The sequence below is a fragment of the Cebus imitator genome, unplaced genomic scaffold (genome assembly GCF_001604975.1).
Source record: "Cebus imitator isolate Cc_AM_T3 unplaced genomic scaffold, Cebus_imitator-1.0 Scaffold724, whole genome shotgun sequence".
Classification (NCBI taxonomy): Eukaryota; Metazoa; Chordata; class Mammalia; order Primates; family Cebidae; genus Cebus; species Cebus imitator.
The window spans coordinates 276891-293342 of record NW_016108039.1 but is presented as its reverse complement, the minus strand read 5'-3'; the positions used below and the strand labels follow the sequence as shown (position 1 = coordinate 293342).

General features: G+C 42.1%; 3 pseudogenes; 1 reads left to right on the top strand and 2 right to left on the bottom strand.

The window, feature by feature from the left end:
• Positions 1-7685, top strand: part of LOC108296559 — a 30411-nt pseudogene extending 22726 nt beyond the window's left edge.
• Positions 5634-6331, bottom strand: LOC108296553 (annotated as a pseudogene).
• A 4860-nt stretch (positions 7686-12545) lies between the features above and the next one.
• LOC108296571 lies at positions 12546-16452 on the bottom strand (annotated as a pseudogene).

Genomic DNA, 16452 nt, shown 5'->3' with positions numbered 1-16452 from the left:
CATGCACACGAATGTTCATTGCAGCACTGTTTACAATAGCAAAGACCTGGAACCAACCCAAATGCCCATTGATGATAGACTGGACAGGGAAAATGTGGCACCATGGAATATTATGCAGCCATCAAAAACGATGAGTTTGTGTCCTTTGTAGGGACATGGATGAACCTGGAAACCATCATTCTCAGCAAACTGACACAAGAGCAAAAGATCAAATGCCACATGTTCTCACTCATAGGCGGGTGTCGAACAACGAGAACACATGGATACAGGGAGGGGAGCAGTACACACTGGGGTCAGTTGGGTGGAAATAGGGGAAGGATGGTGGGGGGTGGGGAGCTGGGGAGAGATAGCAAGGGGAGAGATGCCAGATGTAGGTGATGAGGAGGAAGGCAGCAAATCACACTGCCATGTGTGTACCTATGCAAGAAACTTGCATGTTCTTCGCATGTATCCCAAAACCTAAAATGCAATAAAATAAATAAATAGGGAAAAAAAAGAAAGCAATGCTCATCATCACTGGAAAAATCTGAAGACAACAGATGCTGGAGGGGATGTGGAGAAATAGGAACACTTTTACACTGTTGGTGGGAGTGTAAATTAGTTCCACCTTTGTGGAAGACAGTATGGCGATTCCTCAAAGACCTAGAAATAAAAATTCATTTGACCCAACAATCCCATTACTGGGTGTATATTCAAAGGATTATAAATCATTCTACTAAGGACACATGCACACTAATGTTCATGGCAGCACTGTTTACAATAGCAAAGACCTGGAACCAACCCAAATGCCCATCCATGATAAACTAGACAGGGAAAATGTGGTACATATACACCATGGAATACTATGCAGCCTTAAAAAACTATCATTCTCAGCAAACTGACACAAGAACAGAAAATCTCACTCATAGGTGGGTGTTGAACAATGAGAACACATGGACACAGGAAGAGGAGTATCACACACTGGGGTCTGTTGGGGGGAATAGGGGAGGGACAGCAGGGGGTGGGGAGTTGGGGAGAGAGATCATGGGGAGAAATGCCAGATATAGGTGATGGGGAGGAAGGCAGCACATCATGCTGTCATGTGCGTACCTATGCAACAATCTTGCATGTTCTTCACATGTACCCCAAAACATAAAATGCAATAAAAAAGGCAATATAATTCTGAGACATTCCACAATATGGTTTAACCTTGAAAGCATTCTACTAAATAGGATAAACCCGACAAAAAAGGACAAATATAGTAGGATTCCACTAACATGAGGACCTAAGATAGGAAAATACGTAGACAGAAAGTAGGACAGAGGTTACCAGGGACTAGGGGGAGCCAGGAATGGGAATAGTTGTTTAATGGGTACAAAGTTTTTGTTTGCAATGGTGAAATAGTTCTGAAAATGAATAGTGGCCATGGCTGGATTGTGAGTATATTAATGCCAATAATGGTACACTTAGAATGGTTTAAAAGGTCAATTTTGCTGTGTATATTTTCCCATTAGAAAACCAACTTAGAAAAATTAATACACATGATGAAATCAGTCATACAGCAGTAAAAAAAAATAGTAATTTTTCTGACATTAAAATAGAAAAGAATTTAAGACACAAAAACACACTAACCAGAAAAGAAAACATTAATACATTTAACCATATTAAAATTAAAAACTTCAGATTCAGAGCATTGGCTCAATGCCTATAATCCCACCACTCTGGGAGGCCAAGGTAGGGAGATCACTTGAGGTCAGGAGTCTGAAACCAGGCTGCCCAACATGGCGAAATCCTGTCTCTACTAAAAATACAAAAGTTAGCTGAGTGTAGTGGTGCAGTCCCAGCCACTTGGGAGCTTGAGATGGGAGGATCATCTGAGCCTGGGAGGTACAGGATGCAGTGAGCTGTGATTGTGCCACTGCACTCCAGCCTGGGCAACAGAACAACACCCTGTCTCAAAAATAAAACAAAACAAAAACAGGAAAACCAACCAAACCAAAAACTAAACACTGTGGTTTAGGAATGAATGATTTTTCATCTTTATATTTTGTGTCGGTCAGGTATTTCCTTTGTATAGTGCACATTAGAGTATATTTATTGATTGGTAAATACATAGTTGAACTAATAGATAAAAAATGATTATACATACACAAATATCAGACTGAATGAAAACTTATGAAAATTTTTTAAATTTTTAAATTTTTATTTATTTTTATTATTTTGAGATGATTTCTGTCTTGTTGCCCAGGCTGGACTGCAGTGGCGTGATCTCGGCTCACTGCAACCAAACAAGTCAAACCAAAAAACTAAGCACTGTGGTTTAGGAATAAGTGAGTTTTCATCTTTATATCTTGTGTGGATCAGGGTGTTTCCTTTGCCATAGTGCACATTAGAATATGTTTATTGATTGGTAAATACATAGATGAAATAATAGATAAAAAAGATTATACATACATGAATATCAGACTGAATGAAAACTTACAAAAGAGAACTTTTTTTAATTTTTAAATTTTTATTTATTGTTATTATTATTTTGAGATGGAGTTTCACTCTTGTTGCCCAGGCTGGACTGCAGTGGCATGATCTCAGCTCACTGCACCCTTCACCTTTCAGGCTCAAGTGATTCTCCTGCTTCACCCTCTGAGTAGCTGGGATTACAAGCACGTGCCACCACACCTGGCTAATCATATTTTTAGTATTTTTAGTAGAGACAGGGTTTCACCATGTTGACCAGGCTAGTCTCAAACCCCTGACATCAAGTGATCTGCCCACCTCAGCCTCTAGAAATGCTGTGATTACAAGCATGAGCCACAATGCTCAGCCATATTATTATTTTTCTGAAACGGTGTTTCCTTCTGGTTGCCCAGGCCAGAATGCAGCAGCATAATCTCGACTCTCTACAATCTCCGCCTCCTGGGTTCAAGTGATTCTCCTGCCTTGACCTCCCGTGTAGCTGAGATTTCAGGTGCATGCCACCACGCCTGGCTGATTTTGTGTTTTCAGTAGTGACGGGTTTCATCATGTTGGCCAGGCCAGGCTGATCTTGAACTCCTGACCTCCAGTGATCCACTCACCTCAGCCTCTTAAAGTGCCTAGATTATAGGCATGAGCCACTGCGCCAAATTGAGAAATGTTTAATATTCAGTTCATTTAGATCTCATTTTTCCTTGAAGTTTTAGTAACAGATCTTTTTCAGGAGGCATATATGTATGCTGATATGTGATGTGTGTAGGATTTCTGTTGAGATGAGAAGTCAGAATAGTTTTGACCCATAAAACTTACTGTAGCCAAGAACTTAACATTGTTATTTCTAAAGGAAAATCAGCTTCTAATTTCTTAATTTGTTTTCTTCTGGTTGCTGAGTTAAACCTGAATTAGGCTGTAGACTCCCCATGCTGGGTAAGAATGGAAAGAGCAGAAAACAAAAACTGTGGGCCTGAAGAATCACAGGTTCCATTGCACTCCAATCCTCATGTGTTTTTTCCACAGGGAGCCTTTCCAGCTCGTTTGAAGAAGGTGCTGATTGTGGGGGCACCCATATGGTTCCGAGTGCCCTATTCCATCATCAGCCTCCTCCTGAAGGACAAAGTTCGGGAGAGGGTAAGGCAAGCTCTCCCTTTTTTGTTTGGAGGTGAATAGACACATTCTCATCTCTACTGGTGAATTCCTCCCAATTAATTTTCTACCTTCAAAACATCTTCCTGGCATGTCTCCTAGAGCACGTTCTGCCTCTGTTAGTGCATTCACTCACATTATCTACCTGATGCATTAGTCAGCTCATACAGACTGCCTCTCTTACTGTCCTACAAGCTTCTTGAAGTTTGAAAAAAGACACAGTTTATCTGGCTCTCACTTTCTCTAGCACCTTGCATAAGATGATACTGAAGGAATGTGTCCTGGAGGTAACTTAGGGATGGCTACTACTTCCAAAATTTTTCCTAGTGCTGAATAGCCCTTTAATATTTAGCAGCTTGTAATATAACTGCATTAGCTGAACTGGCATTTGAATTTGTTCAACTGGAAACATCATTCAATCCCTTTGACCACCAGGGCTGTGGAGGGGAGTTTTTCATTATGTCTCTTTCTACATTTATTCCTGGCATTTTTTTCTCAAAACTTCTTGTTTCTTCCTAATTTTAAAAGCATTTGAAATTACCTTAATTCTGGGCTAAGACTAGTGGCTCACACCTATAATCCTAACACTTTGGGAGGCCGAGGCAGCGAGATGGCTTGAGTCCAGGAGTTCGAGACCAACCAGCCTGAGCAACATAGTGAGACTCCATTGCTACAATAAAACCAAAAACTTTAATTCTGTTATAATCTCCTGACAGTTTCATGATTAAAAGATTTATGGTCTTAGTTACTGATTGCAGCCATTAAGATAGGACATATGACAGTGAGGATATTTTGTTCTGTGACATCCATTTAGAGACCTAATGATTCAGAGTAGGAGAGATCTTTTCTTTCTTGTCATTTTTTTTTTTTTTGAGAAAGAGCTTCACTCTTGTCACCCAGGCTGGAGTTCAATGGTGCAATCTCAGCTGACTGCAACCTCCACTTCCCAGGTTCAAGTGATTCTCCTGCCTGAGCCTCCTGAGTAGCTGGGGTTGCAGGCTGCCACCATGTCCAGCTAATGCTTATATTGTTAAAGTAGAGATGAGGTTTCATCATATTGGCTAGGCTGGTCTCAAACTCCTGACCTCAGGTGACACACCCTTCTCGGTCTCCCAAAGTGCTGCTATTACAGGAGTGAGCTACCTTGCTGGCTGGAGTGATCTTTTCTAAGGTAACTCTTTGAGATTACTCCATAGGCAAGTTCTTGCACTTGAATTATAGGAATGATACATGCATGTATAAACTAACAATATATTAAGCACTTTTTGTAGTCCACGCACTGGTTCCTGATCATTAAAAATTAAGGGAGACAGTCTTTTTTGTTGTTGTTGTTGTTAGGAAATGATGCATAGGTAGGTATACCATGTTTATTTTAATACATCTCATTAGTTTACATCTTGCTAGGAAAAATACCGTCGCACTGTCCTGACAGTTACAGCAGCCTGTGTGTTATCGGTGTAAATGTCATCCAAGAGATAATTAAAAAAAAAAAAAAAAGCTAGGCAAAGAGTAAAAAGGAAAGCTTAATAATCACTTTATGGTGTAAAAAAAAATCCACTTAAGGCTCTCAGGAAGGTTTCTGTATGGGCTTAAATACTACAGCGAGGAGGTGTGGTTTCTAAAGTTCAAGTGGCAGTTTCCGAGACATTCCTACTTTCTGTGTGCCCCTGCAGAGCCCGCCAGCATCCCTCTGGAGTCATTCCCAAAGTAGGCTCTGCATCCTCTGCAGAAAAGCACCTGTAACCACCCGGATAGAAATCCAGCCTGTCGAGACCTCTGCACTTCCATCCTGCAGGAACGACCCTCCATCCCGTCGAGTTTAGATATTTTTGTGAGTCCGTTTTGTTTTTGTCACGTTTTCTGGTTTTGTTTTCTCTCTCTCTCTTTGACAAGGAAGTTTCTTACTGCTTCACCAAGTGCTACAATCCTTGCTTTGATGTCACATTAAACAAATGTGCGCTGTCTCTTTGTTCTCCAGAGTGTTCTTGGCCACAGTTTTTCACGCAGGAGAACAAAGACCACACACTGGCAATAAAGTACTATACATAGTAGGTTCAGGAATGTAACACGCCATGTACATCCATGTCCCAGGAAAGGGCTGCAGCTCATCCTCACCTCACATCCGTGTCCTCTTCCCGATAATCTGGGTTCAGGCTGGTGGTCGCGCAGGCGCACTCCAAATGCTCCTCTAACCTCACCTGGACTTCTTTTAATTTTGGCTTCTTCCTGCCGTATTCCACCTTGGCCACCTTAATGCTGCAGTGGTGGACGCGGGAGGGCTGACACTTGAGGCTGCTAGTGTTGCAGCAGCCAGTGCAATGCTTCACCTCCACACACGGGGGCCAGATCAGGAAGTTGGTGGACGTGGGGTCAACCTGGCTCCGAGGAATCTCATAAATGACCGTCCTGGCCTTGTAGACAGCGGGCACGACTTCCTCAATAATTCTCTTCCTTCGAATGGGCAGGGGCCGCTTCTCAGGTGCATGCTTGGTGGCATGGACCCCGTGAGCTCTCAAGCTGGCGTCCAAAGCCTCCTCACTCCGGAGTCTATCTCCAGGAGTCGCTGGAGGTCCCTGATGCTGCAGATCTGACTGTGTGCCAGCCACTCGACCACCTCGCAGGGGATCTCGGCTTCCTTTGGCCTCCCCCACTCCCCTTGCTGATTTTTAAGGAGAGTCGGGGGTCGCTGGGGAGCCTGAAGCACTAAGTTCCCACACCGGAGGCTGTGGAAAGTCATTACAAGTGAGACAGTCTTTACCCTCAAGGAGCTCATGGTCTTGATAGGGAACACAGAGATACACGTGTGAACTTTGGCTCTGCAGGAACGCAGAGGAGCATATTGCCTGAGGCAGCCAGGGAAGACTTCACAGAATAGGTGAGCTCTGCTGGTCCATGAAGAGGCAGAGGAGGAAAAGAAGGCATTCCAAGAAGAGAGGATGCAAAAGAGATAAGATTTTAGGAGGAACAGCATTCCCATTCCACAGAGATCCTAAGGAGAACCAGTTAAGCTAGTTTGTTCCAGCATGGCAGTGTCCAAGCAGGGAGCAGAATTAAGTCTTATTATTACTACAAAAAATTAGCCAGGGATGGTGGTGTGTGTCTGTAGTCCCAGCTTCTTGAGGGGACAAGGTGGGAGGATTGTTTGAGCCCAGGATGTTGAGGCTGCAGTGAGCTGTGATCATGCCACTACACTCCAGCCTGGGTGAAAACGTGAGACGCTGTCTCCAAAAAAAAGTGTCATCTAACATTTTTCCTGGGCTACCCTGCCTCTGGGTGGCTTGCTTTCATAGATAATCCTATTTTTGTGAACCCCTATATCAAGCTGAGTAAAACACAAGCTAACAGGCCTTAGAATTGGTTGTCTGAGTATGAGGTTGACAAAAATAACGACTACTCATGCATTCTTAGTTCCCAAAAGAAAAGAGTACCAGCACGCACCAATGCCAGGAGCCTTGTTAATAGTATAAAGGCTTTGCTTATGATGTCATCCTTTCAGAAAATGTGTAATAATGTCCCTAATTCCAGGAGTGAATTTTATATACATTCAGTGAGTTCATGCTTTTATCTGGCAAATTCAGAGGACTTAAATCTCAGGCAGATGAAATGCAGTTTACAACTTTTACGAGTATACCTTTCTTGTATTTCAAGAAAATCTCCTCCCACGCTCCAAACCTCATAGAAACACATTTATTCTTTGTCACTCTCTGTATGCCTTTTCCTCCCCCCACATACTCACATGGTTCTTTGTGGCCTTCCAGATTCAGATATTAAAGACATCTGAGGTCATGCAGCACCTGCCCAGGGAGTGTCTTCCAGAAAACCTGGGTGGGTACGTCAAAATTGATCTCGCCACTTAGAATTTCCAGTTCCTACCCCAGGTGAATGGCCACCCAGATCCCTTCAATGAGATCACCCTGTTCTCACTCCCTCCTGCCTTAGACTGGGACTCGGTGCATGCTCCAGGTCTCCATGCCATAACTATCCAAGAGCTGGTGGACTATGTTAATGCCAGGCACAAGCAAGGAACCTATGAGAAATATGAAGACATTCATAGTGAGAACCCCGTTGGCACTTTCCACTGTTCCATGTAAGTAGGAAAGGTTTGGGCCAGCAGTTGGTTACCAAGATGCTTCTGGTGGGCTCTGGTTCCTTCCACACCTCACTTGCTTAACAGAGACCTTTCCTTGCATTAAGGAGCACTTAAATGTTGGTTTCTCGCATGCAGAGAGAGGTACTTTCTGCTTTGATGCTTCTTACCATCATCCTATGCTCCGAAATTTCTGGAGGTCTTTGGAACCAACAGGGCAACATTGTTGGGCATATTTTTGGATATTTTCCTGAAATGCAAGTGTTTTTTAAAAGGCAGGCTCAAAATAGGCTACTCTTTATTCCTGTTCTCAGTGTGAGGGCTGGCCTGTTTATTTGGGCAGTTTCTCCCCATAACATTCATAGTATAACATTACATCTTGAGGAGGGGTATCTGGTGCATTTAAAATAATGCGTAGTCAGCCAGGCACAGAGGCTTACATCTGTAATTCCAGCACTTTGGGAGGCTGAGGTGGGAAGATCATGAGGTCAGGAGTTCGAGACCAACCTAAAATGGTGAAACTTGGTCTTTACTAAAAATACAAAAATTAGCCGGGCTTGGTGGTGGGTGCTTGTAATCCCAGCTATTCAGGAGGCTGTGGCAGGAGAATCACTTGAACTTGGGAGACGAAGGTTGCAGTGAACTCAGATTGTGCCACTGCACTCCAGCCTGGGTGAGACTCTACAGAGCAAGACTCTATCTCAAAAATAAAAATAATCCATAGTGAGTAAGAGAGTCCAGTTGCCTCATAGTACTTTAACCCCTTGTGATTTTCATTCTACCCAAATCCTATCACAAAACCATCTGCCAGGCTGGGTGCAGTGGCTCATGCCTGTAATCACAGCAGTTTGGGAGGCCAAGGCAGGTGGGTCACCTGAGGTCAGGAGTTCGAGACCAGCCTGGCCAACATGATGAAATCTTGTCTCTACTAAAAATACTAAAATTATCTGGGCATGATGGCACATGCCTGTAATCCCAGCTACTCAGTAGGCTGAGGCAGGAGAATCTCTTGAACCTGAGAGGCAAAGGTTGCAGTAAGCCAAGATTATGTCACTACACTCCAGTCTGGGTGACAGAGTTAGATTACATATCAGGGGTGAAAAAAAGGAGATTTTTTCATATGATGGGTTTAGCTTAGTACATGACAATAACTCCCAGGCCCCGAGAGAACCTGGAGACCCTCACCTCCTAGAAAATTTGCCTCTGATGGAAGGTTTGAGGGAAGGAACCATCAGAGCAGACCTTTGTTCAAAGCACAGAGTTTCAGGGTCTTAGTTAAAGGAGGAAGACAGTGGAAGGAAGGGGACACACTCTATGGGGATGTGGGATCAGGGAAAAAGGTGAACAAAGAGAACAAGCACATTAAGGGGAGAAATGCTGTAGTGGTGTGGGAGGGCCGGTGGAATGAGTGAGACATTCTGGATAACCTGTCACCCATGATGTAAACTAGGAGATGGAGAGAGGGATGGATGCTTTCTGGGGCCCATGGCAGGAGGCAGGGGTGACTTGCCAAGATGAGGAGAAAGTGTAACGTGTTGTTTCTGTGTGTAGCATGTCTGTGTCCCTCACCCCAACCTCTTCCGGGCTTTGTGGGCAGCCCAGTGTGGTCCAGGACTGTAGATGTCTTGCAGCCAGCTGTCCCAGGGAGCAGGTTCTGAAATCAAAGTCCCCAAACCTTCCTTGTCTTTCTCTCCCTCGGGCTGCCACAACCTGGGCAGGGGGGCCACACATTGATGGAAAAATACACACTTGGCTGGAAAAGGAGCTTTATTTGTATGTGTTGAATTCCCGAAGCAGCTGAAGGATAAATAGCTAATTCCAGCCTCAGCTGAGTCTGCCCACAAGGTGGGTGGTAAAATCTGTTCTCATTTAGATAGCTTTTGAGAAGAGGTAGAGGGGGGTTGGGGACAGCAGGAGAGGGGAGCTTGGAATCTGCACTGCTTATATCATCAGTTGTGGATGCCATCTCCCTTTAATTAGGGGTTTGGAGTTGAGAAACGGCTCAGTTTGCTTATCCTAGAAACAGAGCAGAGTGCCAGGTAGGCAGTGGGCAAGGCAGCTCCTTAAGACCCACCTATGGTTGGATCACTGTCTCCGTCCCCTGCTAAGCACTTGATAAATGTCAGCGATGTACCAGGCCCTGCACTGGATGCTTTATATGCATCATCTCATTCAAGCCTCCCCACAACCTCATGAGTCTTAAGCATCATCATCATCTTTTACAGAGGCAAAACCTGAAAAAATAGAAAATCTAAGTAGAAATCTAAGGTCACATAACTTGAAAGCAGCACTGCCAGAGCAGCAACTGGGTCATCTTGACCTAAGTCCGTGTTTTCAGCCCTTTCCCATCCTTCCCTGAGCTGGGAGTAGGGAGCTGGGCTTTTAAATTCTCAGGCGTGTCACTTCTGTTCTCTAGCCCAACCCTCTGTACTTCAGGCAAAGACATGGTTGGATGACTTCTAATGCCTTTGGCTCTGGGTGTTTCTTGTGATTAGAGACAAAAGTTTCTTGTAGCCACATTATCCCCAGCACTCAGAGTGAGACAATATGCACACTAAAAAATGAACACATTTCCAGACAGGTACAAGTGTTGCAAAGAACATTTATTAGGGTAAAAATAGGCTATGGACCAGAGAGTGCTGGAGGCTATAGGACTTCTTTAGATGGGATAGACAAGACTTTCTGAGGCGGCTACATTCAAGCTGAGACTATCCTGGGGAATGTAGGAGGCAGAGGAAATAGCATCTGTGAAATCCCTGAAGTAGGAATGAGCTAGGCATGTTCAAGAGATTGAAAGGAGGTCTGTGTAGCTGGAGGAGTGTAAGGTATATGGGGCTGAGGGTATGGTAATAAGGACAGATAGATAAAGCAAGCAGATGCCAGATCATGTGGGGTCTTATGTGTCAGGGAAGGAGACTAGGCTTTTAATTGCAAGATGAAGTCACTTGAAGGAATAAAGGCAAATCTGATTTACATCATCAAATGATTATTCTTGCTGCTGTGACGAGCATGGAGTGTCAAAGGTCAAGAATGGGGGCAAGGAAATAGGACAGAAGACTATGACTAAAGTGCAGGTGAGAGCTGACGGCAGCTAAACTAGTGTTATAAATAGGGATAGGGAAAAATAGCTGGTAGAGCTGACCAGACGTGGTGATAGAAGTATAAGGGGTTTTGTTCTACAGGAGATGCTCTTTTCCTACAACTACTTCCTAAGTCCATCTCTCACTTCGTATCTGTGTTTATTAACCCAGAGCAATCAGCATATGGCATTTCCCTGGCCACAGTGATTGCTTTCAAGGTGGTCCACAGGGACTTTTGTTTCATGGAAAGCAGAGCCTCCTGGCCTGCTGGATAGAAAGTACATCACCCCAACTGCTGCTGGTAGTCACCCTAGGAGGGGAAGAAACTTCAGGAACAAACAGACTAAGAGAAAGATGATACTATGAATGGCAGAAGGAAAGAGACCAACATTTTGATATTGTTGAGCCTTTGAATCCACCAATCCAGACGTTCACTCTACCCCTAGACTTTCTGTTTAGTAAGGCAGTGAACTTCTTTCATTATTGCCAGTCTGAGTTGAATTTCTCTTGCAACTGTAATTGATAGACTAACGGTATCTAGGAATTCCAAACCTGACTTAAATATGCGTAAGCATAGGAGACAAGCCTGGAATAAAATTTATTCCTGGGCTTTAAAAAGAGACCAGTAACTGATTTTGAAAAGTGGGTCCAAATATTCTGTAGAGGTTAGAAATTTGTATTTGTAGCTTTTGCCATGACCTGTCATTAATGGGTTATATAAATTCATGCTTCTTGTTTTCTTTGCATGGGTCCAGACACCACAAGGGTGATACGGCAGACTGCTGCTCAGTAAAGAGTACAAGGTAACTCATAGGTACCTTGAATGAGAGTTGCCTTCTCAGAGATGCATTTTACATGCATGGTGCCTAGCCTAGGTAAAAACCATCATTGCTACACTGGGATATACACGAGGGTATCACAGTCTTTCTTTACCTGCCTGCGCAGGTCCAACATCTATAATACATTCTGCAGAAAGTCTTCACTTGGCCTGCGTGACCTCTTCCTACTTCAGCAGATTTATGCTCAAATCTGTTATCTCTGTCATTTATAAAGAATTATAAAGGTAAGTCAAGTGTATCATAGAATCATGACTAGGGAATTCAAGTTTGGCACCAAATTTTCCAGAATGTACTTGCCATAAAATGATGCTGGAGAGAGGAAATCCCAACTTAAATTTGTATGAGTATTTGGTTAATCTCACATCTAATTTTCTTACCATTTCATTCTCAAACACTAGCATAATACTTGGCAAATAGTAGGTGTTCAATAAGTATTTGCTGAACAAATGAAAGTTTTATCACAGTAATTCTGGTCAGCTATGTAAATCACAAAAAGTAAAAGCTGAAAAAAAATTAAAAATTTGCAAAAAGATCTATTATCATCTTCCCACTTTATTTTAAATGTCAGAAAAGATACAATCCCTGAAAGTGCAAGGGTAATTGAATTGTTTCTACAGCTATTTTATGTCTGTGTCAAACATTCAATGTCCCTAGTGTTGCTGGGAAGTTGGCAAAGTAAAGGACAACAATTCTCAATATTTTAACATTCTGATTATGTACCTCTCTGGCCAGCTTACTCCCAGACGCACAGTCAGGATAAACACATACTCAACATTAAATGAATATTTATTTTTCAGGTTTAAAAGATTTAAAAATACGTATGTATAAGATAAGAAAACTACACAAAAATTATGTCATCAAATATATTTTTTAAAAATTCAAGGTGGGCAACTTAGATCACCTTGGCAAAGAACACGTTAACTAAGGTGGACCAGGACAAATCCCCTACACATCAGGATGAAATTTCTTTTCTATGCCTGCTAGCTGACTGACCTTCCTTTTCTGTGTTGAGTTATGTGCTTTGGAGTCACAAGCATCTGGTGGATTATCAAGCGTTTATTCCTCATCAGCCTAAAAAGGAGGAGATAGGGTGAAATATAGCAAGGTTTGCAAAAATGCCAGGATGGAGAAAAACGAACCTCTGTCAGATTATTTCCATGTACTTCTTTGTTGCAAGATTTATATATTGCATTGTACATATGATAGTCTCTCAAAAACATATTTCTCAATATTTTATATGTTTTAATTTGTATTTCTTTTCAAAAGTTACATAACTACCATTTAACTCAATCTGAAGGATGGTGTAACTCAGCAAGAACTGTCATGTGCTAATTTCCATGTTCCTGTAATTTGTATTTTGCTAAATGAGGAAATTCTATCGACCTGAAGTTTTTCCTTCAACACCCTTCCCTGAGAAGTCCCATAAGAAAAGTAAGATTCCCCCCTGTTTCGGCAACTAGTCCCTGCAAATATAGATTCTTCTCAGTGTTAAAAGGACAACTTAGAAAAAAAGAATCTGAGACACCACCCCGCTATCCCTGGTTAGCCAGATGCTGCCTGCCCGCTAGCGTTGCCAATAGATGACACCTGTTATGAGGCACCTTCAGTTGGCTCAGCTATTAGGCCATTTTGCTGAATGATTATTTTGAATGTTGCAATAGGAGAAAAAGATCAACTAGTCATCCATGGGTTCAGTAGGAATTTTGCAAGCTATATATAGATACATTACACTATATATACTTAATAAACTGACAATAGTAACAAACATTATACCTTTTGTTTCTATCTTGCATGCTTCTCTGTCCACTGCCTGGCATTCTTGAGGAAGACTGGCTTATTATATTCAAATTCTAAGGACTGAGATAAAATCAAAGAAAAGAGGTAAGGGAGAAAAAAAGATTTGCAGGCTGGGCATTGTGGCTCACGCCTGTAATCCCAGCACTTGGGAGGCCAGGGCAGGTGGATCATTTGAGGTCAGGTTATTGAGACCAGCCTGACCAACATGGTGAAACCCCATCTTTATTTAAAAAAAAAAAAAAAAGCTTTGCAGTGGTCAATTAGAGCTGCTGCAGCTATCATCAGACAGCGGGAGTTAGCAGTATAGACAAGACCTCACACAGGGGGAGTTAGTGGTATAGACAAGTCCTCACACAGGGGGAGTTACCGGTACAGACAAGTCCTCACACAGGGGCAGTTAGCAGTATAGACAAGGTAGGATAAGCGTTGCAGAGGGAAATGCGGATATTTACTATGTTAGCCATGAGTGGGTCATCAGGTTTGGGTTCTGACATGAGCAGCTGAATAGAGGTCAACAGAGTTGCGATGTTGAGGAATGGCCTCCAAGCACCCTATACGCAAACAGACAAACAGATGCTTTTAGATTAGGATTTGATACTCTATTAGATGAAGCAAAAAGAATGCTTTAGAGTCAACCATTTACCCACAACTCAGTTTTGGTGGCAATTTGAGAACATCCAGACAAATCCTTCCAGCAGAATCAATGTTTGGATGATAAATTGGAGTGAGAAATCAGATCTACTCTGATTAGTAGAAACCCTGCCTCCACTAAAAATACAAAACTTAGCTGGACATGGTGGCACACATCTGTAATCCCAGCTACTCAGGAGGCTGAGGCAGGAGAACTGCTTGAACCCAGGAGGCAGAGGTTGCAGTGAGCTGAGATTGTGCCACTGCACTCCAACCTGGCAACAGAGGAAGACTCCGTCTAAAAAAAAAAACGAAAAAAGAAAAAGAATGTCAAGGAGATAGGCTTTGGGAGGCAAACCTTTCCTCTTCCTAAATTTTCATTATGAAAATTTACAATCAATCAGTTTGAAATAACAATACAGTAAACATCCATGTATCTACCACCTGAGTTCAAGCCACTTCACCTTCTAAATACTGGAGTACATCTTCTAAGAATAAGAACATTCTCATATATAACTGCAATACTGTTACACCTATGAAAATTTAAGAAGGAATTCCCTACTCTCATTCACTCTTCAGATTTTAGTCGTTCTCCCCAGTTTTGTTTTTTATAGCTGGCTTTTTCAAAACAGAACTCAATTAAGATTTGTACATTGCATATGGTTATTATGTATCTTATGTGAGACACAGACTTTGCAAAGTTTCCAGTCTAGTTTTAGAACTGATGCACCACATGATCATTAAGCTATTCTCTCAAGACTTTAACAAGTTTGGCCAGGATCTGATCTAGTGATTGCATGTCTGTTTCAACTGTTAGATATTCATTTTTTCTCTTCCTTATTCTGTACAAAACTACAACTATAACTTACCTGGTGAAAGCCTTAAAGGAACCTTGAATTAAAAGGGGCATTAACCATAAAAAAGAATGAGATTATGGCCTTTGCAGGAACAGAAAGCCAAATACCGCAGGCTCTCATTTATAAGTGGGAGCTAAATGATGGGAACACATGGACACAAAAGGGGACAGCAGAATCTGCAGCCTACCTGAGGGTGGAGGGAGGGAGGAGGGAGAAGAGCAAAGTATTGAATACTAGGCTTAGTACCTCGGTGATGAAATAATCTGTACAACAAATCCCCATGACATGAGTTTACCTATATAACAAGATGGCACATATATCCCTGAACCTGGAATAAAAGTTAAAAAAGGCAGGTGGCAAGGGGAGTCTTCATTTTAAGAAAGCACAATAGTGGTTGCCAGGGGCTGAGAGCAGGGAGAAATGGGGAGTTATAGTTTAATGGCTATGAAGTTTCAGTTTGGGAGGATGAAAAGTTCTGGAGATAGATGTTGGTGATGGTTGCCCAACAAGGTGAATGGATTTAATACCACTGAACTGCACATTTAAGAATGGTCAGCTGTATGGGATGTATATTGTATCACAATTTTAAAAATTGGAAGATCTTTTCGATGTGATCTGGCCCATTATTCTGGAGAAGAAAACTGAACTCTGGAGAAATAAAATCACTTAGTCAAGGTCACATTGAGTCATGAGAAGGCCTGATTAAAACCTAGTCCTTTATCCCAGTTTAATTCTCTACCTACTGCAATGCTCTGTGCCCCAATAAATGCACTTTACTATGTAGGCTGAGAAGCTGATTCATCCTAACCTCTCAGGAATGATACATTCTAACTTAAAAACATCTTTCTCATAAGATGTGTTGGCTCCACCTAATATTTCTTAAAAGAAAACAAGAAAGAAATAAAAAGCTAAAAGGGAATCAGATCATTTGAATTGCCAGCATGTGGAGCTAATGAGGTCCATAGTCCTAACAGGGAAACGAGGCCTACAACAATAATTCTCTCTCAGGACTTTAACAAGTCCTCATGCAACACACCACAGTGCTAATGTACTCAAAAAGTTGATGGTGTCAAACAAAGGACATATAGAAAATCTAAAGCAGAAATTGCAAAATGCTACAAGACCAAATACAATTATAGATTTGTTTCATTTGGAATGCAGTATTCTAATCATGTATATTTCCCATCTGGCCTCACAGATAATTGAGGTTATCTTTTATCTAAACACTGCTTCACTGCTTTAAATCTTGGCTATAAATCCACAAAAGGTAAAATAAAGTCAAAGAAGCAAGAAAGGTCGAGAAGACCTTTATAAGTGTAAACAAATTAGGGTAGAAAAATGGTAGGGAACTCTGACCTTACAGCTGCTTCTTGCTTTAGAAGAATATACAAAATGTTTGATTTCAGCACAGTCCTCAATATGTTCATGACTGTCATCATATACATGATTTGATACCTACGAGCTCACAGATCACGCATTTGGTCTTTATCTTGCCAACATGTAATGCCTGTTGTTGGCTCTGTGGCTAACACGTACAGCTCTCTCTTCAGATGTGAAGCTCTCAGCAT